This window comes from Pezoporus flaviventris, unplaced genomic scaffold (assembly GCF_033815535.1).
Source record: "Pezoporus flaviventris isolate CSIRO_AGI_PZ_B2104156 unplaced genomic scaffold, CSIRO_AGI_Pfla_v1 ptg000031l, whole genome shotgun sequence".
NCBI classification, from domain to species: Eukaryota; Metazoa; Chordata; class Aves; order Psittaciformes; family Psittacidae; genus Pezoporus; species Pezoporus flaviventris.
In genome coordinates, this window is record NW_026892579.1 from 7581390 (window position 1) to 7606705 (window position 25316).

Here is a 25316-nt window from a genome sequence, read left to right on the forward strand (position 1 = left end):
ATGTGTTGCCCAGGGCTGTTGGAATGGTTTGATTTAGGATTCTAGATTTGTCTGAAGTAAAGATGAATTCACTTTTTGTATTAGCCATGAGATCATCCTGTGTGCTCAGTTCTTCACAGATCTGACCAAATGCTGCTTTCATAGTCTTAAATTAACTATCAGTTCTTTTGCAAACTGTGTTCCTCTCTCCTAGGGAAGAGGAGCTTCATAATCTTCCCTTTGTTTCCTCCTCAGAGTCAGCTGGTGTTTTTTTCCCAGAACTATTGGGAAACTTGCTTCACAGAAGGCTCCCAGGATGTTTGTGGAAGGAGTAGCACCACTTCCTAAACATTATCAGCAGAAACAGCTTATCAGATGCAAATATTTATTGATTTTTCATCAGTCTAGGTATACAATGACTATTTAAGGCATATCGGTTGAAATATTCATTCCATAGTGCTACTTTCACTGCTAATGCTTATTAAAGAGAAACTGCATTTTTTAAGTGCTTGAAAAGAACTTTGAGATTTTTTTCAGGCAAGAGGATTAAGCCAGATTTATTTTCACAGGCTATGCCTGCACAAGTCACAAATCAAAAATATTTTCTTTATGCCTTGATCTAGTGTTGCTTGATATTGTTTGTTTGTTTCAAATCTACTACTGCCATCGAGAGATTATGCTAACAGATGGAGTGATAAAAGTGAATGACAGAAGCGATTTTTACTTCCTAACAGTAAATAAAATGCGTTGGCACTCACCTGTAGAAAATCTAACCACTAACGGAGTTGCACTTTGGGAAGTGAAGTGAAGAATAATTTGTGATTTGCTTGTTTTGGGGTGCGTGGTTTTGTTCGTTCTGTAGTTCAAATGTAGACATAAAGCATTAGGTAACTATAGGCTGCAAAAAAACAACAAGACTCGTGAAACTGTCTTGAACGCTAAGGGCTTCAATTCACAAGAGTATTACTGTGTTGCGACAAGAAATCTGTCCTTCAGCTGGTTTTGCTTGTGTTCTGTGTGTACACTTGCATCTGTATCCTTATGTGTGTTCAGTGTTGAAGAACAGGAGAATGCCATACAGTTGTAATGAAACAGATTTTATTTTCCTGCAGTACTTCACTTTCGTAAGCTTGAAATCTTCCTTTATGATGTAAAATTGATTTTACCTGTTGATAGTAAGCACTGTGTGTTTCTCTTCATGAGGGAGGAGAGGGATGTAAGAAACATTTTTATATGCAGCTGTGCATACAATGCATGTACAACTTTGACTTAAGGTAGAAGTAGTCACAGAAACTGTCAAAAGCCTTGAAAGCATACAACTTTGTTGAGACACGCCTTACAGTGGAATAATTCACTGTTGCAGGAGGATTAGAGAATAAGTTTGTTAAAAATAAATGGCACTTAAAAGTTTTAGAAACTGTGTTTGAGCACAGGTATATAAAAATGCAGGAATTCATGATGTTGAAAGAGTATTAAAGGAAGCATGGTGCTGAAAAAAATATTGACATTTCCTGTCATCACTGCATTACATATGTATTTAATTATTATGGCAAACAACAGCTACTTGTGAGGTTAAAAATAGATTTGTCTTTCATATTTTAAATGTTTCCTGAACCAGAAAGTGTCATATTTCCAGAAAAAAAGGTGTTAACTTTGAGGTTGTTAATGTAGAGTAACAGTAATGTGAGGAAAAAAAAAATTACTAATGCTAGGAGAAGTACATGTAAAATATCCAGCTTAATTAAATTCAGAGACCAAAGGACAAATTGCCAGAAACACACAGATGTGTGAAGTGCTGTTTAAGAGCTGTGCAGAGCCAAGACAAAATGGAGAAGACATATCTCATATTCCATCTATGCCACCTGCAAGGAATAAGAACAGGGAAGGCATGTATACAGCTATTCTCTTCTAAAATACCTTCCCAGCTTTGAGTTTGCATTGGATTTGGATTTCCAAGGTCAAGAAAGTGATCTCAATAACTCAAAGATCTGAAAAATTTAATTAATTATTACCAGCGTGTAAAGTTTCCAGTGAAAACTTCCATAAACTTTGAAGACTCTGCTGAACCCAGACCTGGAGGTACAGAGAAGTGTCTGACTTCCAGCAAAGGCTGTCTAGAAACCATGGGTGGACATAAGTACTACTGTGTTCTTCCAGGAATGCAACCCAGGAAGAATGAGCTGAGCATATTTGACACACATAAAAAGCAGGGAGTTAAGCCCAAACCACAGCTCTTTTTTCTTTGTCAGATTTCAGAAACATATAGGGTACCAATGCCTGTATCCTGGTGCTAAAGGCATTTTCCTAGGAGGTGAGAAGGATGCATCTGAATAGATTGGGAGTTTCTGCATAGTGAATCAATGTTTCCCCTTAGTGCCGTAGTGCCTGAGCTGTTATGTGAGAAATGAGCAAAAACATCAATTAATCCATTTGTCTGGATACAGATAATATGGTTGAGAAAAACTACAGGAAATGTTTAACGTAAATTGAGGTGCTTATTTCAAGTGTAGCTTAGGTATCCAAATTCATTAAAAAATCTGAAATTTCAGAAACGCATTTCTCTGGCACATTTCATTTTGGTAATTGTACGTATTTCCTCTACTCAGATTACTCAGTATTGTGAATACTGTTTTTCTATACCTAAGGGTGTACATACACTGTATAGAAAATACAGGTACTTAATGGACCCTGTGAGTTCCATCCCTGGAGCCAGCCACCTAATCTCTTGTGCTCTGGCTTTTAGCGCCAAGTCTTACTTTTGATCTGACCTTGGATACACTTTAACAAGAGTAGTTTAAACTGGTACAGTTAATTTTGTGAGGTCACTTAAGGCACATTTGTTAATTTTGGCAGTTCTTTACACAGCAAATAAAAAGATTCCGTTTTTCAGTTATATAAAAAAATTGGTTTAAAAATTCTGAAAACAGCCTTATCTTTGATTCCTGATGAATGTATCTTTAATGGAAAAGTAGCATAAGCAATAGAGGTGGGGAGAGGGGAAGGTTTTCAGTGCGGAATATTTTGCAAAAATGGACAGTGCATACGTAAAGAAAACTTCCAGGTGCAATTTGCATGCATGGATATCCTGAACTGTGCTGCTTGTCATGCTCGTATTAATGGTATTCGTTATTTCATATCTGTAAAAATACTTCTTTATAGTCCATCAAAACACCCCTTATAATCTGTTGTCAAATACCTGCCTAAACAGTCATGATGGTATTTGTGCTTATGTTCTTCTGTCCCTTATTTTCTTGTCTCCTGTTGCAAGTGTCTTGGAGATACCAGTCTTAATCAGTACACAGAAAGTGAGAAGATGTTGATATATCTAGATGAGACAGTGAAAAGCCTTATTTAGTAGTGAAAGATCATATTATAGAGGAGAGATGGAATAATTTTGGAGACTGAATTGATTAGGGTGAAATATAATAGGAAAGTGCAAATGTCAAAAAAAGCATTTATCAGTAGAAGAGTGCATAAGAAAACCTGAGGAGTGCTAGCTGACCCAGATGATATTTGCCAAGCAGAAATGAATCTGAATTCTGTAAAGGCACATTTGATATTAGGCTGTATTAGATGAAGTTATCTCTGGAATAGCTAGAGCTAAATGAGGCTATTTTACAAAGCACTGGGAAGATCTAATGTAAATTTTTTTATTCAGGAATGATGTATTCTGATTGTAATACATGCAGCTGAGGACTAGGAGAGTGATTTGAGTGCTTATCTTTTAAATACTTAATTTTATGTAAGGTTATTAGACACTATTGTACGCTCTTATCTCAGTCTTTCCAATGTGAATCGATTGCTAGTAGTTTGCAAAAAATGTTGCACCAAAATAGCTAACCAAATAATAGCCACCAGCAGATGCCTAGAGAAAAGTAAGAAGAGGGCTAGCCCATATGATACCTCCTAATCTCTTTTAGCTTTGGAGCATTTTCAGCTTGAAGGTTTGTAAACTTCTCAGGTTAGTCTGTTTACTTACCTGCAGTGAATCTCTCTCACAGGTACTTGTCTAGCCTTTCCTTGACCGCATCGTGTAAGCTTCTTGTATTAAGTGACCCTGGCTCAGAGCCCAGAGAGCTGCTCTTCATTGCCTGTAGAATCACAGAATCCTAGAATGGTTTGGGTCGGAAGGAACCTTACAGTTCATCCAGTTCCAACCCCCCTGCCGTGGGCAGGGACACCTTCCACTAGACCAGGTTGCTCAAAGCCCTGTCCAACCTGGCCTTGAATACTGCAGGGGATTATGGCGTATTTACTTTCAACCCAGCTCCTTCTGCCTTTATGTGATACTCCTTTGTTTGTTTTATTGGGAGAAGCTATGAATATTTTATCTTTGCCTCAGGTGTTGCCAATAAAGATTTTGTAGATCTCTGTCATAGCAGCTCCCAAACTCACATTTTCTGCAGAGTCCCAGCCTATTTGGGCATTTCTTGTATGATGTGGGTAATTCATAGAGTACGTAATTGCCCTCTCAGAACCCTTTTCACTTCCACTGCGTTCTTTGTTGAGAGGACCAGGCAAAAGCTTCATGCAATATTTAAAGTATGGAACAAACACAAGTTTTCAGAATTATATAGAATTACTTTTTTTTCTGGTTTATACTCCTTTCCTAATATTTCCTAATTTTCATAATGCTTCTTGAGGTTTCTAATTTGTTTTTTTTTTTCTGTATGGCCAAGCACTGAGCTAATGCTTTCATGGAATTATCTAACATAACTCCACTGTTCTGCTCCTTAGTGTTACTGGTCTACTCAGAGCCTCTTGTTTTATATATGAAGCTAGGATTAGTTTTCAATACACGTATCGTTTTACATGAATCTAAATTGAATTTCACCAGCCATTTTATTATCTGATCACTGAGTCTGATAAGGTGTTTTTGTTTTTTTTTAAGGCGGTCATCCTTACTACCTTGAATAAGTATGTACCATCAGTAGATCTTCTTACCTCACTGATGTACTGCCATCCCTTTCTCCTTCTCCCTTGCCGTGTTGCTTTTGCTTGTGCTAAACAGGACAGTTTCCAGTGCAGCTCCCATGCCTGTGATCTCCCTCCGTTGCAAGAACTGAGTCTGAACTCCTCTCCTTCCGTTGCAAGAACTGAGTCTGAACTCCTATCTTCTGGTTCCTCTGTTTTAATCACTTACTTTTCCATACCACAACCTTTGCTTTTATGTCTTGGCAGCTCAGTTTCCTGAAAAGCCTTTAGTGAGGAATTTTGTTTAAAGCCTTTTTAAGAAAAGTGAGTAGGCTGTGTGAGCAGGATCACCCTTGTGCATGAGGCTGTAACCCCTGAAGAGAACTTAAGCAGGTTTGTAAGGTGGGACTTGCCTTTAGAGAAGCTAGGTTGGCTCTTCATTGATGGATTATGTTTAGCAAGATGTCCACTAATTCTGTCCTTTATTATACTTTCTATTATCAAATCTTAGGCTTGCTCCAGTCTTTTCCCTAGATCTTTATTGTTTCTCAAGCTAGGCATTGCATTAGTGAGCTCTAGTGTTTAGGTACCAAAGGAATTGTAGTAATTTGGCTATTTTATCTTTTATTTCATTGGAACCCATGGAGCCTAGGCGATATGTTAATTTGTGTGTTTGTACCATAGCTTCTTCCACAGATACTTCTATTTTAAGCTGAATTTATGTTTAGCGACTTACGGATTTAGCTGTTTAGTCAGCTGATTACCGTGTACCCTGTACCAGCATTTGCTTTAGTAAGTTGTGTCTCTGGCACTGTGGTTCTGATGTGATATCCTTGTTCTAAAAGCCCCTTCTGGCTTTACTTTTTCAGAGTCATCTTCATTTTTACATGCTTTCACCTTATGAAGATTAGCACAGCTGTGGTGATTTTTCTTGGCCTTTGTTGCTCATGCAGTGATACTGATCTTAAGTACATTATAGTCACTGCTTCAGTGGCCCTTTCACTGTGAGGTTTTGGGGAGCTCCACCCATTCCTCTGTGCAAAACATGTCATGGGTTGTATTTACTGTTTTGTGATGCTAAACATGAAGCAACCTCTGATCTAAAATATTAGTGGGATCTATAAAATGTCACGTGTATGATGTTTGTTCCATCAGCATAATACCTAATACAATTAAATGCTCTGCCTTCACTATGTCTCTGATGTCTTTAGCAGGTGATACTTCTGTTGCAGTTGGTGTCACTGTCGTGGTTGGGGAGGCAGCAATATGCAGCAGAACTTTGTATATCTATTTGTAATTTCAGTTGATGCAGATTGTCTGCTAGTCACTGAAATGGTAGTTACTTAGATTTGACTTTAAACTCTCTTTTTAATACATAGTCCTCTTGTACACCTAGCACAGTTTGCATTATCTGGGCATTTTGTCTCCCCAGGCTTCCTTTCTCAAAGCTTCAAATATGTCTGGTATATTAATGTTTTCATTTAGAACAGGAAATTGATCTAAAATGGTCCTTTGAATTTTCAATTCCTGTTCTAATATTGAAAGTATAAATAACATATTCTGCATTATTAATGCATTCCATAAATTGAGACATAGGTGTTACTAATTTGATCAAATTAAGCGTTTAGAACCTAGTTTAAAATGTAATTGTATATAAAATGAATATTAGGAAAAAAAGTGGCACAGAAAATTACAAAATGAAATGTCTTAAGTGCTATGTGCTGAAAGTATGAGCTGTGTAGTGCATGCTGTTAATGTGGAAGTTCTGGTGATGTAGAAATATGCAAATGGATACTTTTCTCAGCTGTTCTGTTGAAAGCCTAGAATAATAAAATAGAACAAATAGCTGAACAGATCAGCCAGGATAGTAACATTAGAATTCTGTACTTGACAGAACATTTTTGTGTTCAATGTATATCCTTCGCATTTTAAGGGGAAAATAATTTGTTTAAAAAAAGCATATGGCATTTTCTCTTAATTAAAGAAAAAAATCAAGCAACCAACCCATCAACTAAGTCACATAATAAGCATTTCCTCCTGATCTGTAGCATCAGGTGAGTCTGGTACCTATAGGTCAGAGATTCCACAGTTATTTGGGTTTGACCTCTAAATAAGATCTTCAGGGCAGGAGTAATGTCTTTATTCAGCATCTAGCACTAAATTAAGACTCAACATGATACCTCAGTAAAAATAATAATGAGCACAGAAAGAAAACTGTTGCAATTTTCATGCTCGCTTCTTTACCCTTTGCTCTGTGTGTTACGAAAACCCACACAGGTCATTTGGCCTTATTACTAATTTTATCTAAATCTAACACGCTGAACAACTTCGACTTATCCTAGCAGGATTTGTAGATAAGCAGCTACATGTACAGATCTAGCATATATTGTTTTGAGGCAGCTCTCTGTGCCAGAACTAGGGATGTCTGGTGAAAGTTCTTTAATCTGGGCCTCAGAAGATTTTTCAGGTGTTTTGTGGAATTTACTTAAGATTAACTATCCCCATTTCAGTGAACAAGCTCCAGGAAGCTTGCATTTTAATAACGGCGATAACATAAGTAAGTATTGTCTGTGTTCCCTCCTCCACCCCGCGTAGCCTTTGTTTGAAATTCAGCAGCCCTTCAGAGCTGTACAATGAAGTCCTTCCATTTTCTTTATATTTCTGTATTGCCAGAAGGAATTAAAAATAGAATTATGAGTGCAGCAAATAAGCTACTAAAATTTGTAGGAAACTGTTTCAAGACTTTCTAATAGTCTTGTTTTATATACACGTTCCGTTAATGCAGAGGATTAGCACGTAGGAACATCTCCTGTAGCACATAGGAATAAGCAATTACTTCTTGCTTAATTTGTACTGCAACTTGAAAGAGTCTATTTTAATACTAAAAAAGTGAAATGCTTTCGTTAACACAGAAATGTGGCAAATGTAGTATGTGCCACCCAAAGATGATAATTTAAAATGTATTAAATACTGAATATAGTGTTTATATACTTTCTGGTAGCAACTTAGCCTGAATTTCTCAGAACATTTATACAGCTTTAATACTTCCTCTTAGTTTTAATGTGAAATTTGCTCATTCTTTGCTCTTTTCAATGGGAAAACATAAATGAAGAATCCAGTAGCATTACCAGTTGAAATTAAGAAAAACATTTGTAATATTTGTAACTATTGAAATGTGCCTCCCAGGTAGTGCATATGTTTGTTACTGAAATAATGTAGTAGATGCAAAAATAGCTATATTTTTTTCATTGATGGACTGATTTATCTGCTTTGAATTATTTTAATTAATCCCTGAAAAATACTTCGAATATTTTTACCACCATTGCTTATTACTTTGAATTGGCTTCATTACAATTACAGGAACTATCAGGGCCTTCTCTAGGAGAGAGAATCTAGAGCTAGATTCGCAGTCTAAGACACTTCTGCTTACTTTCTGCCCTCCCTCATTGGGTTTTTTATCTGGAAATAATTAGAATTATTTCTTCTCTGTGTGCGTTTTGGGGGTCATTACAGACCTGTCTGAACTCCACACTGAAGATGCTCTTGCAGTAATGTCAGGAGAGAGGCTCAGTGATAGGATTGTTCATTACAATGTAAGGAGGAGATCTGGGGACCTTGCTGCCAGGACAGCAGTGCCAGACACTGTTAGTGTGTTCAGTCAGAAAACAAGCACATTCCAGCTTCACAGGATACTACACAGCACATAATTATGCCTGACAATAGCCTCTTTCTCTCCCCATTTCAGTTTATGGAGGCAAATAAAATGCATCTTGGTATGGAGTACAATGACTATGCAGTTCTTTACAGTGCAGTTTTAAAACCATTCCCCTTTAAACTGATAGATCAGAGAGCATCTGATAGTACTCTGAATGCTGGTAATTGAGGGCAGCACAGAGCTAGAAACTAACACAGGAACCTTGAATGTAGGAGGCAGTCTCAAAACCAGAGTTTGTGTTCAGTAATTCAGTAATCCCTATCATAAAAAGGCAGGCTCAGTTTGTTCTTCAGGTTGCCTTTTTGCGAGGCATTGTACACTTGGTTAATTGTCTGTTTCTGTATGGGTCATTGGAAAGAATTGCGTGGTAGTTACTGCTAGCCACTCCCAGTCTAGCCTGGATTGTAGCTAAGAGGTAGAAGACCCTGGGCCTATGAGCCATCCTGTGACCTAACTGAGAAATGAGTTTGGTTGGAGTTAACAGCAGAACTATTCAAATTCTGTCATACTTACTTTGGATTTAGATGTATCTGAATTTTATTTTTTTTTTAAAGGTGTTGAACAAAGACAATGTTTTGGTATAAACTGTCTTCCTTACGTAAGAAGGGGATAAAGGCATGTAAATTTTCTATAATTTTGGCAGTTACCTGGAGTCAGTACAAGTCCTATGCTCCTGATGTAGATGACTAAGACTCTTGACAAATACTGTTCAAGTTTATTGTTGAGTTTTAAGATGCTCCACTCAGCTGCCTGTCCCACCTATCTGATGCCCCTTTGCAAAGATTTGTCTGCTTTTCACCTGTTCTTGATTCAGTACATCAGCAGACACCACTGATAGCTTCAGCTAAATTTGCCAGAGCTTCTGTAGCTGAAGCAAGATACTTAAGTATGCAGTACAGGTGACCTTTGTTTTTTCTGTGAAACATTGCAGCAACTTTCTTTGGGAGTTTGACAGACTTTTTGAAACGTCTGTGGATGTTTTTAAGGACAGGTTAACCAATTGTTTGCTACCAATAACTTCATATCATTGAGCCTTCCCTTAGAATGGAAGAATGGACTCTGTAGATGACCTTGAACTCGGCTTTATGAGTCTTTTAAAACTCCTACAGGAGCACTCTTGGGATCTGATTATTGTGGATTTGTGCACTGTTCAGTCTCCTGAGCACCTGGATGGGTTGAATGCAGAGACCGGTCTTCCTGAGTGACCTCTGTAGGGTGGCAGGCTCAAGAGAGGAACACTTTGGCAGAAGGCGGCTTTGCTGCCTCCTCCCCCCTCCAAAAGCCAGGAGGGTTTAGGAAAGCAGAGAGACATAAATGCTCTGGTGAAAGAGACCAACCATTGAGTTGGGCTCTCTCCAAAGTGACTCAAAGCAGCAGGAACTTCTACCAGCTGTCCCTAGGGGAGTCTCTTTTGGGAAGCCCTGTCAGATCTCCTCCTGTGTTCTGCAGTGGACTGTCTTTAACTTGCAGGAGATTTCAGAGCTTCCTGAAGCAGAGATGGGTCTCTGGGTAAGAGTACTTTCTTGCCAAGGAACTCCTCCTATGGAGCTGTTTCAGCAGCTTTGTACCTGCCTCGTGCCCAGGGATGCCTAGTAATGTATCTGCAGTGCTATTTCAGCAATCCTGACCAGAGGCTGAAAGGGGGTTTTTGAAGTTGGTGTTCCCATCTACGGTTGTGTTTAGAAGGAACAGGTGACCTTTAAGCAAGTTGGAAGTGGCAGGTAGGAAACTAGGCTGCTTGAAGACATAAAATACATCAATCTCATGCAAACTTCTGAGAACTGTGGAAACTTATTTTCTGCATGTTCTACTCATTCAGTGTCAGCTATTAGAAATAACCAAAAACTATGCAGTGATTGAAGACTTAGATTTAAATGAAGCATTCTTAGCAAAGTACCTTCAAAGTGAAAATACCTACTTCTGTAGTGAGAAAAGCCTGTTCCTAAAGCTTTCTTTGTTTCAATGTAATTGTTACTGTGTTGTTACATTGACAGGCTGTACAAAGAATAAGTACCTCTTCTTATCCTTGGCCTCAAAGTTAACACTTCTTCTCTAAGTGTTGTGCAGTCCTTATTCTCTCTAATTATATGGCAAGATGCTTCCTTTCTTCAACAAGTAGTAATATTTTTGAGTTACAGCAACAGTAGGGAATAATTTCTTTATGGGGAATAAGTATGGGCTGGTAAATTTACAGCCTTTATTATGAATGACTGTATGACTACAAATGCCAGCCAATCACTTTCAGCTGTTTTGTTTATGGATAAGGTTGTCTAAATATTTACAAAATGATAATTTAATGGTATTGCTGTAAAGTCTTGTACAAGGTTGGGCTTTGTTACTTTTTTGCTAATACAAGAAGAAAGGAAAAATACTCTGATACAGACTGGGTATTGGGAGAAGATGCTTTGGACTTATGATGTAGCTTAACAGCAATACAGAAGGGTTTTCTTCCGGTTGTTTTCCTTTTAGTTGTTTTTTTGTGGTTTTTTTTTTTATGGTTAGTTCTCAGGGGGGAAGTGGACTTAGTTTATGACTGGGAAAAAGATTTTGAAACAGTTCCTTTCTTGTTGCTTTAATACTCAGATTACTGTGCCCCTTCTTTCCCCTGACTTGTATATTGGAATGTATCATCTCAGTGCTAATAGAGTAGTTCTAAACACCCAGGAGTTGCCATGCGAGTTAAACAGTAATTATCTAAGCTGGTACTGGTCTTCAGTTCCAGCCAGGAACTTAAACTGGAAAATAAATCCATTGTTTTGATGTTATATCCTACTCCTAACTGTTCACAATTTTTCCCTTCAGCCAGACTTTCTATCAAGGACAAATAAGACTGCCACTGACTGTGAGACCACTGTGCATTTCAGGGACATGTTCTCAGCCAAGCTGTTTCTGTTAGTATTTCAGCTATTTTCTGCTGAGTCTGTTGGCTTTACTTTCCTCACTCCATTAAAAACTGCTCTAAGACTTGTCAGCTTGCAGAGGGCTAAAGAGGCATGTCAGGGAATTTCCTCACTTCGAAGGGAGAACTTTGGGTTGCTCTCGCTCAGAGGATATAGGTCATGCTTTTGGTAGCCCTGTTACGTCCTCTGAAGTTCTTAGTTTTACATGTCAGTGCTTTACATACCTTGGCGCCATAATATAGTTACTGTACCTAGAGCCACTTTCTTGGTTCCAGTTCACTCAGAATTGAGAGAGTTACTTTTCCCCTGGGACTTCAAAGCCTCCAGTGACATACTGTAAAGAATGCTGTAGGTTGATTGTCTCAGATGTCTGTAAATTGGAGATGTGTATTTCATTCCCTGGTGGTACTACAGGCAGGAACACTAGAAGAGCTTGTGTAGCTACCCAAATCCATAGTCTGCTTCTCAAATGATGTTTGTTTTCAAACCTCTTGAAAGCTTTGGCCTAAGCAGTTGTCACATTGTGGAGGAAATCTTACGGCATAAGACTACAGCACCTTAGGAGCGATTCAAGCCAGCGAGTAAGCTCAGATGGCAGCTTCTGTTCTTGCGTGGGTAATGGACTCTCTTATCTTGGGGATATGAGAACTGCTGTAAACAAAGACTAACCCTTCTTAAAATTCTTTATCTTCACATACAACTTAAAGCCAATCAGTTCTCAGCAATACTTGAATTGTGAGGTCAGGGGATTCCTTCCCAATTGCTGGGTTTTGTCTGCTTGTTGACTTTGAGTGTCACCAAAAGTGCAGTGAACACAGAACACAAAAATTGTTGCATAATAAATTTTCCTCTAACACAAGGTCTGCTTCTTAGAGATGTAACTCTGGAGTTCCTCCGCACAATTAACATCACTTGAATTTGCTGCCATGGCTGTTCATCTAGAGATGTGCCACTATATGTCATTCCCCCTTGCCCCTGATATGGAGGGTGTTTAGTTTGGTGCTAATTTAACTGTCTTTCTAAAAATTCAGTGGTGATATTGCTGACCTTTTTTGAGTCTTTGCTCTGGTTCTGAGGTGAATTTTCTGATTATTTTTTTTTTTTCCCCCTTCAACCTCATGAGTTTCAAGGGCATCTTAAGAATTCAACCACTGCAGCAGATAATTTTTGTGCTCGGTGTTCATTGCACCTCAGACGTCACCTTGCATTGTTGCTTAGGAGATGCTTCCCTTTAGCTCTTACTTCCTCCTGTCATCTCTTTGGGATCAGCCCTGAAGCAGTTTCACCTTGAAAGGAAATATTCAACATCATTCTATTCAGTAACCCCTACATCTAGTCCAATTCCTTAGCTGCTCTTAGCCTTACCACCTCCATCTTTTTCAGTTACCTTTTTTTTTTTCTTTTTTTTAAAAGAAAGACTGAAATAAAAAGCTACTCTTCCAACCAGAGAGAGGTGGAATTAATCCTTCTCATCTCAAGAAAATAATTTAGTGCAGTTATTTTCTCAGGCCGAAGAGAGAGGGATGTTGGAGCAGAGAAGTGTGGATGCCTGCTTTTGCTGGTTCAAGATAATGTGCAAGACACGATGCTGTTTCTTTGAGAGAGATATTGGCCAACATCTCTTGGTTTTCAGGACACTCCTCTATCCTCTGTCTGGCAGAAAACACCTTGCAGTCAGTAGTGATCTGGCCGTTATTGTGTGCCATTGTGGCTGATATGTTTTCATTAGTTAAACGCTCCTGGCAAATCACTTTGGGATATTAGTAAATATAAAAAGTCTCTTCTAACCCATATGCGAGCCATTAGGGAATAGCAGAACCATTCTGACTTGGTTTCCACCTATGTTTACCTTCTCCAATCTGTGATCTGTACAATGGATTTTTTCCTGGTGCTTCACTACATCCTCTTCCCATACACTGGTGAGCTCCTTAGGTATTCTAGGTCACGTAACAGCCTATCATGAATTCCCCTTTAAATTCCACATCCACTCCTTTTCAGGCATGTCTCTGGATTATCTGGATTCCTGACTGGCGTTCCATCAGCGTACTAGTTACAGTCTCCTGGACAGTCTTCTCATCTGTAAGTCAGTAAAATAACCTGAATCAGTATCTAAAGAACACCTAATTATCACAAAGTCCTTGTGATAATCAAGGTATTTTGAACTTCCATGACTACACAACTTGTCTTTCCATCAGAAAGGCATGTTGTTGCCTGGTTTTAATTGTCTTTAATTATAATATGTTTTAGTTATGTAAAACTGGGAAGATAGTAAAGGACAGAAGTACAGTTGGAGAGCCAGAATTTTCTAAGGAAAATGGGCAATGAAGAACATTTTAGAATGGGAAACAGCCTAATATTAATCATAAATATAGAATGTCTCCTGTCATCTAAGGAGTAAATTGTGCTTAAATTTAGTATCAGGGCAAGGATTTAACTAGATTTAAGATAGAGCTATATCAGTTTAGTTCAGGAATAGGACTATACAGTGTTGTCTTCTGTGTTGGATAGAATTAATTTGTGTTTTAAGGGTGGCATGTCCTACCCAAATTGAAATTTAGCCCCTCAAAGTATATAGCTCTCAGATAGTCAAATCTATTTATTTTCTAAGATTGCTTAAGACTGTGTGTATAAATACATTAGGCTTCTCCCTGCCTAGCTGAGACATTTAACTTGAGTCACCCACACATGCTTAGAGGTGCTTAATTTGTCTAGATGTCTTGAAAAGTTGGGGATTAGATCTATAGCTGATTTTATCGCATGTGAGAGTGGTCATTACTGCCTCTGATAGAGCATTCAGTTGGTTATGCCATATTACAGCACTGAGAAGTATGGGTGCAGCACTCAAGCTAGGTGATTTAAACCTACATTGTCATCTTTCTAGGGGAGAAAGGGCTAGGGAATAGAAGAAAAGTGCCTTTCAAATAACCAGCACATGAAATTGGAAGGACGCTTCTCTAATTTTCTCATCAATAATTCTGGAGATTGTTTTATCTAATGACAATGTGTGTATATATATTTAAATGCATAATTATTTTCTGGGAGTAAGATCTGGAAACTCAGTTCTGCTGCTTGCAGCTAATGTCCCTCGATAAGATATCTAATGTTTCTGAGATGAGATAAACTGATAATTCTGGATGAGATTTGGCTTCCTTATTTTCTTGCTCAGTTTCAAGTGCTTTCACACAAAATGCTCTGTGGTTTAATGCTTTTGATTACTGCAGTAAGGGAGGCATGAATTCATTCCTCTTAATCTGGCTTCTTTCCTTTAATCAGTCTTTCTATTTCTCAAGTGGGTTCTCCGAACCGCAGGCTGTTCAGAAGGCAAGAACCATCCTTCTTTTGGAGCCTATACTTTAAAGAGGATTGAGTAAATCTGACGTACATGGAGGCCTTTTAGATTTATGGTGGTTCCGTACGTCTATAGTAGAAAGATAAAATAATGTAAATTGATTGGACTGCTGTTTATCGGCACCCATGATTTATGCGCATTCTGTGGAAATGCAGACATTTGGGTAGGTAACAGTGGTTTTCCACTGCTGTCCTCAGGCACTGCTGAAGTGATTGTGTTGCTGTCTTCCCAGCTATGCCAGTTTCGTTTCTTTTTGTAACAGACATTTTGATGACAGCACCAATATTTGATAATTAGAAGTTTACACTGTTTTATTCTAGTACTTTGTCCTAAATTCTCCGAATACCTACAGTTAATATATCTTAAATGCAGAAGACATTACTGAAATTACAGAGTTGTTTGATTCTTCTGTTATCTACCTCTGAAGCAAACAGGTGTCTTTATTACTTGATAATTACATGCAATAGTTTGCAGATTAACAATTCCAAGCTGTCTTTTCAGATCACCCTGTAGAGATAGCTAAAGATATCTCATTTCTCCACTCCTATTCAATCACTGTCTACCTTTTGATAAATACTTGTGAAGAGAGAAGGAGCCAACTTTTATTAACTCCCTTACCAGGTCTGTCCTTCCTCTTGGCTGGCTGGGTAATCTTTTTGCTGTATTGTAGAGAATAAACAGATTCACCTTCTTATCATGCCTGTAGTCCCTGAACTCACTTAAAGGAGCCAGCAGAGATCTGTGTTTCTGTGTTACTGTGATTCCCTTATCACAGAAGATACTATGATTTTTACATGTATTGAGGGTCATGGATGTATTCCCCACAGACTGAGAACACCTTATTTTCCCTGATGCATATGTACATGCAGGTTTTTTAGTCATAGTGACTTAATAATGTTGATGCCATAAGCCTTGTGGGGTGTACCTTTACAGTATCATAGTTAAGATGTCTGATGTAAGACTGAACTGAAAACAGTCTTCTGACCCTGTGAAGATAAGTTCCCTTGCAATGCTCCCAAATGTGACTAATTTGTTTCTGATTAAAACTCCAGTTTAGTAAATGTAGTTTTCATTTCTATGGATATTGTATTTCCAAGCTCAAATCAGAAAGTGCTAGAATGTGTGAATTTCAGTATGTTCTTGTTTCATATTTGTGGCTCCGGTTATTTCAGCTAGTAAGTCGATGTAATTGTTGTTTGAAGCATAGCATAAAACCAACTTATTTTAAAAATCAAGTTTCCAAACCTGGGGGCAAGAAAAGGAAGTGAATGCAGTCATCCCAATAATTTCTAAACTGCTGTCTAATTTTAGACAGATTTCATAGGGGGACAAGTACTTAAAGATCATTAAACTCCTGCACATATTATGAAAATGTATGTCTTTGCAAATGTTATGGGCAAGGGAAAGGTGATAGTGTTAGTTTACATGTAACTAGATACAGGAAACCAGAGAGGAAAGGCATTGTACAGATATCCCAATTATAGGAACAGCTTTAGTTAAAGCTCACAATCAACCATGACAGAAAAGCCTTGAGAGGACCAGCTTTAATTAGTTCCAGTGTTCACAAAAAAATGAGTTTTTATTTATTCCTTTCCTGGCAAGAATATTTCTCAAATTCAGATATGGATAGTGAAAGTAAATACTGGCTAGCATTAATTTCAGTATTTAAATTTAGGCAAAAATACATACGTAAATATGAAGTCTTTAGATTCTGCTTGTGAAATTATGAGGAAATCTGATTTTTTCTGGAAAATAAGTTTTTCCTTCTGATATATTTTAAAGTGTTTATGGCTTGCAAAACTGCTGAAATATTAGAATTAGTTTATTAAAATATAACAGGTTTAAAACCTTTCATGCAAGTAACACCTGCTTGCTACATAAATTTGAAAAATGGATGCTGATTCTTTTATAGGCCAAAGGGTTGAGTCTTATTTATATTTAATCAGTGTTATTACAGAAGGGCAAATAGTGTCATATTTCTCCTTAATAAATATTGACATGAGTAGTTCTGTTGATACTGTGTAAGTTTTTTATTGTTTGGGAATCATACAAATCAGGTTAATACAATTTAAAATCATTGTACCTTCTTCTGTCACCGTAGGCCCTGGTAAAAAGTCTTTCTCCATCTTTCTTACAAGCTCCCTTCACATACTGAGAGGCCACAGTAAGTTCTCTCTGGAGCCTTCTCCAGGCTGAACAAGCCCAGCTCTCTCATCCTGTCTTCACAGGAGACGTGCTCCAGCCCCCTGATCATCTTCATGGCCTCCTCTGGACTCTCCCAAGCAGGTCCAGATCTCCCTTGTGTTAGGGGCGCAGAGCTGGATGCAGTACTCCAGGCAGGGTCTCATGAGAGCAGGGCAGGAGAGTCAGCTGTCTCAACCTGCTGGCCACGCTCCTTTCGATGAAGCCCAGCATATGGTTGGCTTTCTGGGCTGCAAGCGCACATTGCTGGTGAAACACCATCCTGTGTTTGGACTTGCTTAGGTATGCTCATGTAACCCAAATGCATTCAGAATGCTGTTTCCAATTTTGGATACCACATTGTTAGAATAATGGTGATAAATAGGTGGTATTTGAATAAGGATAATAAGCATCACTGGAATTAGTGATACTTTACTTTCTTTTTTTTTCTTTTTGTGCTAAATAGGAACAGAATTATAACTTGCTAGAATTGTTAGCACAGAAGAGTACAGCAACTATAAATACCTGAAGGGTACATACAACAAGCAACAAGAAATGAGGACTAATACGTGTAATCTGAAAGTATAGGGGAACAAATCTGAGAGGGAAGGAGGGAGAACTGACACATTTTCCTGTGTATGAGATAGAGTGGTCATAGAAGAGTTTACCCAAGAAATTGCTGGAAGCCACCCAGCTAAAATTATGAAAAAATAATGTGAAAAATACTGGAAAATTTATTGTCCCAAACAGCACTGCACTGGGTAGGGACAGGCCCATCTGAATCCTCTAGTCTTTACATAGTAAATGTTATGTTCACTAAAGTGGGGAGTTTTGGCATTATACCACGTGAAGGATGAAATGATCAGTTTCTAGCCTTCAACAATATGTATCATCAGTGTTTCTGGACTGTTGAATATTTAATAACATTTCTGTTCAAAAGTAAACTAATTCCCTGTGTATATTAATACATTTTTCCCTACAGCATGACTGTTCAAACATGTTAACATAAACAGTAGACAGGGCAAAATGCTGTTTGTGCAGATTCACATTTTTGCAACAAATCCTCTTCTGAGGAATTCTGTTCTTCACAAGGGGGGAAAGTCATCTACAAAGAAGCTCAGCCAGTAATAATAAGGTTATTATTACACATCTGTATGTCTTACTTGGTAGCTGATATACCTTAATTATTTCTTTAAAACTGAAAAACCAAATAATCTGTCATTTGTGGTTCTGGTATCCTAACATAAAATGCATTTATGTGTTTGGTATCATAGCATACAGTGCAGTGAAAATTTAATTTTTAAAATACGTGGCTTACCTCTGGCTCTTGCAGTGCTTACCATCACTTCTTCAAATCTCCAGTAGTGTTTTGAGGCACAAAAAGCTTCTGATAGCCATTGTTGATACCTGTTGTTTAGTTAGTGAGAACTAATTAGTATAGTGTGTATCACTAGTGGATTTATATATGGGAACTGCATAAGTAGCTCGTGCATTGGTCTCATTATTACTGTGGATTCCTGACATTATTTATTATTTCATTAGTATCCAATTCCCTTCTCAGATTCAGCACATGAAAGGCCCAGACTGTCTATTCCCATTCTTTCCTTTCTTCACCCAAGCACAACCACTCATTTCTTCCATTTTTGGTACATCGTAATTTAATATTTATAGTTGTAGCTTGGTACCAAAGGAATAATTATTTCTGAATTGCTCTGCCTTCAGGGGGTTCTCCACTTGTGTCTGGGGAAGAAGGGCAGGCTTGGTCACCGGGAGTGAGTGCTGCTGTGTTCCCTTTGTAAGGACAGCTCTGTTGTTAAGGCAGGGCACTGTGTGTTGAATTCTAATGCCTTTGTGCGAGAGCCAGCCTGTTTCAAAGTGGTCCAGTGTGGGAGGTTGTGGGAGGTGTTGGCTGTGATTAGTAGTGCCACGGCCCTGGGACTCCCTCAGCGTGGGGAGTTCTGGAAATTGGCAACGCACCACTGGTGGGGAGCCAGCGGTTCAGTGCCGTAGCCAGGGTGGAACTGCTTATCTTCCTAGTACCTGCCAGGTTACTTTTCTTAGCAGCTGGGAAGTTCAGGTACCCTTTCTTTAAATATTTATAAATTACTGCTACAAAATACTGTCCATTCAAAAGCAGGTTGGCCTATCTGTGCAGTAAAAGTATACCGGCATTCATTTTACATGCTTTTGGCAAATTTTGTAAGATTAAGTTAGAAAATTGATGCGTGCATCTAATAGGTCTTACCGTGAACTGGTAAAGGAGTATGTTACAAAGGTAACTTAATATATAGAATATACATTTTCAAGAAAAAATGTAGAAAATTTTCAAAGGTACGTTATGATAGATACAAAAGCCACAAAAGCTGTTCCCTTAGTTCTGGTACTAAGGTTCTGATTTTAAATTAACACTGGATTAGCTATCTGTCTCTGTCAAGACTATAATAAAGAGCTTTTGTTGCAATCCATCATAGGGCTTTTGTGTTACACACCGTACATAGAAACTGTTAACAGGAAGACTAGATTAATGCAGAGAGAAAAAATGTCATCAGATAAAACATAGCTCTCAAAAAGCAATTTCAAATCACATAGTATGTTATGCATTAATCCATTTTTAGCCTTTGGGGAACAGAGGAAAACTTGTAATCAAAAATTAATTTGAGCATTCTTGGCTGTACCTACATTAAAACCCAGGATACTTCCAAAATTGCTTTTAATCAAATGACCTGACAGGAGCTCACTAGGAGAAAACTAATGAGTACAGAGTCATCTGAATAATACTTAGTGATGCTCATAAGACATTTTGCAGTTCTTTTTTCAAATCTTAGGTGTAATATTTCAAAAGATTTAGAGGAAGCCGTGTGTGTGTGCATGTATATAATCCAAATACATTGTGCATGGTTTGTATTTTTAAAATTAACTTATTCAGAAAGTTTAATAGAAATACAAGTGCAAAGAGTCACTATTTTTTTTTCCTTGATTAATATCCTAATAGTAAAGTGCAGCGTGGTTCAGCATGGCTTAAATATTTCTCCAGTAATATATGGACATGTGCTGAATTTCATTAATTTTTTGTGCCTGTTTGGGGACTATGGTTCTCCTCTTTTCTGTGAATTCACAAGATTGCTTTTGTAAGTCTTCAGTGTAGTTTAATGCTGTAGTCTCAGTATTGGAAGTAAAAGAATTGGTGTATTCAGTATTTTGTGCCCTTAAGATTTGCATTTGGATTTGAAGAATGCAGCTATGCTGTTCAGTTTCTGGTTGTTTACTGTTTCATAAATATCACTGGTAAATCACAGGTAATCACAGGCAAAGAAGATAATGGTAATGGTAATGAAGGTAAAGAAGATAATGATCATCATATATGTAACAAAAGTTGTAGTTAAATGGTAGGGAGAAGAATTGTAAGGAAAAAAACCCTACCAAATAGTGATTAATTATAATCTAACATCTGGAAATCTTTAGTGTTGTTATGTTTTTATGTATATACTTAGGGAATTTGTTTTTAACCAGAAATTTTATTCTTCATGTGATTTGTGTTTTATATTTTGGGAATTAGTTGTAATATGAGAAAACTTCACTATATTTTTTAATTTCCATTTTTGCGTAAAACACTTAAGGAAATTTGTCAGTCCGAATGTTTCTTGCTGTAGACATGCAAAACTGTTACATCTGACTTCACCTATTGAATTCTGTCTGTGAGCCAGATATGCAACTGGCTTAGTGCCTTTTTGCCTCCAGCAGCCCTACTGTTCACAGGATGTAGTTCTGAATGTGAGATTTTTGCAAGAGCGATTTGATTTTAATAGTTCCTTTATTGAGATGAAATGTATTTACAGTTATTAGCTAGACATGTCAAGTAACTGCAGTTAAGGTGGCTGGATTTTTTAGTTTGCTTTTACTATATATTTGTTAAAGTTCATACGAACAACCTGTATTTAAAAGACACCACGGTAAGATAGAAGCTGTTGGTAGGGTGGAGAAATGAAGAAAGCGACATGGTTGAAAGAATCACTGCTTAACAAATAGACATATCAGTGGTTCTTGCGTGTATTCCAGATAATCAGAGGTGAAAACAAAGAAAAAAGCTTTGGTTACATGAAATCAACCTGAGCTTAGCCTTGTAGAAAGAAACTATCTTAAGAAGCCTGTGTTTGTAAGCCGCTGTTCTCTAAATTGTTACTGTTTGAATTCTACTTCACTAACAGGAATTCTGCTTTTGTTAAAGGGACAAGATTTGCAAAAGCCACATGCTGTTTATTTAACCCTGTTGTATTTTGCACTTGTACTGGGGAAAAGAAACCAGTATTGAGTTGGATATTCTCTCCTTTTATTCAGGATCCTTAGGGTTTTTTTCTCAGTACATGTGATCACAGAAAAATCTTTCATTAGGGTTTATGGGGAGAAGAACAGTGCATAAATGATGGTGACAGCCCCTATGACTTGTATGCTGGGACAAGAGGGACCAGTAATGCACAGACAACACAGGTGGGAGGAATTTTAGTCATGTGTGTAAGGAAGCCCAAAGCTATACTGCGGGCTGTAGGCAGAGCCTGACTTTCAAAGGTCTTCCTCAACAGAACTGTAAGTGGCATGGAAGCCCTGAGGGCTGGACTCACGAGAAAGTAGTTGCTGTGATGCTGGATTTTGTTACACATATTTCATTGACTCAACCCAGATTGCAATGTTTCACTCACTGAAAATATGCCGTTGCCTCCTCTAAAACTTGATGTAGCCCTGTAGTTATGAATTGGTGTGTCAGCTGCTATTTCTGTTAATGAAGTTGTATTTGCTGCATTGATACTACATTGATATTTGCAGCGTTATACATGCTGAGAAGTCTGCTGTTGCTGCCGTGACCGGAGTTGTCTCAGTGACAATGATTGTTTTTAGGAAAAGCTAATTTATCACAGATAAAGCTCTTAAAAGTCAGCACACAAATAATTAATCATTTAATTTTTTTCCCACCCATAATTTGCCTCATGATAGTCGCAACCAATATAAGGCTGAAAGCGTTATTTTATTATTTTATTTAATTTAATTTAATTTTATTTTATTTTATTTTTTGAGTGTAAACATTATTTCCCTTTTTTCATTTGTTTAGTTGAATAAAGGTGAAACCTAGAAATTTTGCCAAGGAAGTAAATGCCTGTGCCCATAATCAAACCCATAATTTTCAAATTTTTTTTTTGTGTGCTTTAAAGAAAAGTGTACCTGTGTGTGTGCAGGTGTGCATGCATGTGGGAGAGATTGTGGTCTTATGATACACATCTGGGAGAAAATTGGCTCATGGTAGTAGCTGAAAGTAATTTTTTTGCACTGTCTGCAATTATGTCTTAGAGATTGAATGTAACTGAAGTCCTGCCCATTTTTGGACTTGTCTGTTTTCTGATACGTGGCAGATGTACTAAGATGATTACAGATTGTTCTATAGGAAGAAAACAGAAATTGTCACAGACAATTAAAACAGAAGTCAGTCAATATTAAATACAGAATAAAAATTACAAATGCATCTTATGAGTTACTTTTTTACTGAACTCAAGACAAATCTGTTCATTATTATCTTGCAAATCAAATACCTATACAGTGTTACTGAGATAGAGACTTCAGTGGCCCATTGACGTCTTCATCCATCCATGTAGTTCATCTTCAGTTCAACTCCAAAAGATTTAGACAACATTTGAGAGACTGTTATTGGTATTACTTGAGGAACAGTATTTTTTGTATTTCTGACTACAAATGAAATAGACTTTATTAATGACTCTGTGGTTTAATAGAAAAAAATAATTACAAATTTTCTTACATACTCTATATAGGTATTGCTCCCAACTTTGACCAAATGTGCAGCAACTATTCAGACAATTTAGTACAAGAGGCCTCAAGATGTAAACAATTCATTTTACACTCATTGACATTACTTCCTAGTAATAGACTTTGCATTTATTTCCTTTAAGACAGCTTTATAGTTACCATAAGGTCATCTTTTCCTAGTCACTTGCTGTTAGAAAAATTTTTGAGAGCTAATTGCAGAAGACTGAGGTTTGAGGGAGGTGTTCCGAGGAGCAGATCTTCCATTCTGTGGCATGGTTCATAACAGAAAGGATTGCAAATCCGTAATTTTAACACATTTCTGTTGAATTGTCAGTTTAAGATGTCAGTTGTCATCTTCTCAGTTCCAAGATGTGTCCTTTAAGGGATGTTAATTGCCTTTAGAGTTTTAAAATTGTTATGTTGACTCAGCAGTAGGTGGTAGTGGCCTACTTTCTCAAAGGACACCATGTTGTTGGTGTCTGTTTTTCCTAAAGCTTTTGCTTGGACTTTGATCTTGCATCAAGCGCTGTAGAGGAACAAACTGCATGAAGTCTTCGCACATTTGCTTTTTCGTAATAGCGGTGTGTATTAGAAGATCTTTATCTTTGAATTTTCTGCAGCTGGTATAACATCATGTCTTGTAGTATAATTAAAAGAAAAATTGACGCGAGAACGAGCTTTGTTTTGTTAACTGATACAATTCTGATTTTACCAGATTCTTTAACACATTTGAGGGTTTTTATTAGCTACTTCAGTTCTGTCCCAAATTCTGTATAATGTAGATACATGATTATTCAAGCAAATATAAAGACTATTGTATATTCTATTTCTGTTTCTAAGGGTGGGTGGGGAAAGTGTTATATTGGTTGTTGCATTTCAAGCTGTGGTCTGTTCTGCCAGCAGATAGAACGTGATCAATTAAATGAGGCATATCAAAGGCCATTGCTGTGGCACATTGTTTAAGGAAAATTACAAGACGTATGGTAATGTTAAGGCATAAAGATATGCTGTAGATATTGCTTGAATTAAATTTAATTCCATGAAAGCAAGGGCATTCAATACTGCATTATTGGTATATTGTATAAAAATTATAGTCTTTCATTAAGAAAATGTCAAGTTTACTAAGGATGAAATGTAACCTAAGCAGAAGTAAACTTTAATTAAAAAAGACGTGTAATCGTGAAAAGTCATTGGTCTTCTGAAAGTAAAACTGAAGTATAGTTTAATTATCAGTTAACCTGTTGGGCAGGTTAGTTAGTTTTCCCCACCTTAATGTTGTGCTTTCATTTCTGCTTGTCTTACTGTACTTGCTAGAAATCCCAAATCATTACTGTGACAACTGACATTTCAAACTTTCCACAAGCCTGTAGTGATGTAACATTTCTCCACACGTCCTGCAATTCTGAAATACTCTGCAGGAGTGTGTTGAAGCTGTTTCTTACCCAGGGCCTTCTCTTGGTACCAGCAGCAGGGTTGGTTGTAGCCGCGGGGTTACCCCAACAGCAGGTTTCTCAGCTGCTGCTAGCAGTGTTTGGTAAGTACAGAGATAGAAGAGTGTCACTGGTAAGGCCTCTAATAGCTGGAGGGCTGTGCAGCAACTGAACAACTTGCCTTTTGAAAAGAAGTATAGTCAAATCTCAATAGCATTGTTCATCTAGAAAGATAATAATTAACTTTCATTAGTGCTATTGTTTTGCAGTTTTATTAAGCAATAGGAATTAATTGAAAAAGTAACTGGAGCATTTTACCTAATTCCTAAAAGCTTACGTGTGAAAGCATGGTAGGTTAACAGGAACATTAGACAGTCATTATGTACACACATAGAATTATAGAGTAGTTAGGGTTGGAAAGGACCTTAAGATCATCTAGTTCCAACCCCACTGCCATGGGCAGGGACACCTCACACTAAACCATGTCACGCAAGGCTCTGTCCAACCTGGCCTTGAACACCACCAGTAAAGAACTTCCTCCTTGTATCCAATCTAAACTTCCCCTGTTTGAACCCATTACCCCTTGTCCTATCACTACAGTCCCTAACGAAGAGTACCTCCCCAGCATCCCTATAGTCCCCCTTCAGACACTGGAAGGCTGCTATGAGGTCTCCATGCAGCCTTCTCTTCTCCAGGCTGAACAGCCCCAATTTTCTCAGCCTGTCTTCATACATTCATATTCTGTACTCATACTTTCAGTGTATGTGTGGGGGTGAGGTTATGCCAGCCATTGTACAACCGAAGTATCAGAGGGGTTTGTAAAGAAGATTAGAGTTGCCTTCTCAAGTGAGTTTGGAGTGCTTCAAAGGATGCATAGGAAGTGAGGGGGAAGAGTTCTCGCTAGTGGTTCTGCAAAAGAGAGCAGCATCTCTTTGTAAATAGGAGTTTCAGTTTAAGATCACTATTAAGTACAGCACTTTCAGTTAACTAGAGTGTAAACTAGTGCCACTTCTCAGAAATTGCCTCAAAGATTTGTATGG

General features: G+C 37.7%; 1 protein-coding gene across 6 annotated transcripts in view; it reads left to right on the forward strand.

Annotated features, from left to right (window-relative positions):
* The window catches only part of WASF1 (WASP family member 1), an 88126-nt gene that overhangs the window by 34222 nt on the left and 28588 nt on the right, over nt 1–25316 (forward strand). Inside the window, exon 1 of one of the 6 annotated variants that reach the window (XM_061460132.1) lies at nt 24363–24380. The exons of the other annotated variants lie outside the window; for them this stretch is intronic. The gene's annotated coding sequence lies outside the window, so the exon portion shown is untranslated. Of the gene's footprint in view, nt 1–24362; nt 24381–25316 lie in introns of those variants that run through there. 6 annotated transcript variants of the gene reach the window in all.